At 48.3% G+C, this 1,785-nt stretch overlaps 1 pseudogene across 1 annotated transcript; it reads right to left on the bottom strand.

Annotated features, from left to right (window-relative positions):
* Positions 1-457: 457 nt before the first annotated feature.
* On the bottom strand, positions 458-851 carry LOC311597635 (ATP synthase F(0) complex subunit C1, mitochondrial-like; annotated as a pseudogene). The gene has a single exon. The product of its transcript is annotated as an ATP synthase F(0) complex subunit C1, mitochondrial-like (transcript).
* Between the last annotated feature and the right edge of the window lie 934 nt (positions 852-1,785).

Here is a 1,785-nt window from a genome sequence, read left to right on the forward strand (position 1 = left end):
TAGATCTAAATGGATGGCATTGTATTTAAAAATAACATTGTGTCCTACATATTAAGTCTTTTCAGCTTAAAATCTAGGCAGAATCATATGTACCTAATCTCTATAAGCCTTTGTATTTTGTAATTACCGTGTAGCATTCCTGGGTATAAGTAACCCTTAATGTGTGTTAAGTGCTGCCCTGTGGCTCAACATTCTTGGAGGTTCAGATTGTCTGTCACTGTAGACATCGTGCGAACACAAGTTCTGAGTCTCTGGGGACTCCAGGGCTGCCTCGGTGACCCATCTGAAGCTTTCTTGTCTTGACAGTAAGAATGTGCCAGGTGTCTGTCAGTGTCCTGGGGAGAACGAGGTCCTGCTCTCACATAGCTGTCATTTTGTGGTAAAGCTTAGCACACCCCAGCACCAGGACTAGCATGGAGTCAGAGCAGCAGGGGCAGCTGGGTGACTCCATGGAGCCTCACATGGGGAAGAGGATAAGGAAGGCGACCATCAAACAGAACAGCCCCATGGCCTCAGACAGGGTGAATCCCAGAATGGCATAGAAGAGTTGCTTGAGAGACATGTTCCTGGCATAGTTAAAAATCAAGCTACCAAACACTGTTCCAGTGCCAGCCCCTGATCCAGCCACACCAACTGTGGCTGCCCCAGCACCAATAAAAATGGCTGCTGTGTCAATGTCCCGTGGTCTGGAATTCCCGTCTGGCCACCTGGACACGGGAGCTGCTGCAGGAAGGCTGTTTAGATGGGGCCTCTGGTCTACTCAGGAGGGAGGGAGACACAGGCCTGACTGGAGCCCTGGTACAGGAGCAGATCAGAACTGGAGTAGCGAGCAGTGCCTTGGTAGTCTGCATTTTTTTTTTCAATCTTCCAGAATCCTTTTCTTCTGGTTCATTCCTGTGAGGAATCATGGCCTTCTTGGGTTTTATTCGTTTGTTTGTTTTTGTGATTTTTTTTATATATTTCTGCTGTTTTGTGAGATTTAACCTCCAGTTTCCATCAATGTGAAGTAAGGGGGGAAAATCCTCACTACTGCGGACCATTGGTGGAGTTACCTCATGACGGGAATGGGTTCTCCAGCCTTCCCTGAGAACAGTCCCTGAGTCTAGCTTACGGTGTCCTTACTCTCCATGACTACAGGATGTCTGAAGATTCTTAGTCCATCCCTCAGACCTCTCTCTCTGGATCCTTGGAGTCTGCCCCTACACTCTGTCCATCAGGTCCTCTCTCACCCAAGAACAGAACCAAGCTGGTCCACCGGCAAAGAGGTTAGTAGCTGAACTTCAACAGGAATTGAAGTTTGAGATCAGAAGCCACAGGAGCTGGAAAAGCAACACAAACTAGACTGTTTATATTAGTTATTTTTCTCACTGTTGTAACAGAAGACCTGACAAGAAGCAGTTTAAGGAAGAAAGAGCTGATTCTGTCGTACAGTTCTGGGAGATGCTTTCCATCACGGTGGGGAAGGTGTGGCAGCAAAGTCAGCTGGTCACATTGCAACTACAGTCAGGAAGCAGAGAGAGTAAGATAATGGAGCTGGGTATAAAACCTCAACCTCCCCCTCCCCCTCCCCCTCCCCCTCCCCCTCCCCTCCCCCTTCCCTCTTCCCCCTCCCCCCTCCTCCCTCAGTGACCTACTTCCTCCAGCAAAGCCCTACCTCTTAAGGGCCTTTAACCTCCTCCGAAAACACCTCCAAGCTGAGGACCAGGGGTTCAAACACATTTGCCTATGGGGGACATTTAATATTCAAATCGTACTAGTGGTCTTCACTTTTTTACACATGAAGTT

Source organism: Acomys minous (assembly GCF_964271855.1).
Source record: "Acomys minous genome assembly, chromosome: 5".
NCBI classification, from domain to species: Eukaryota; Metazoa; Chordata; class Mammalia; order Rodentia; family Muridae; genus Acomys; species Acomys minous.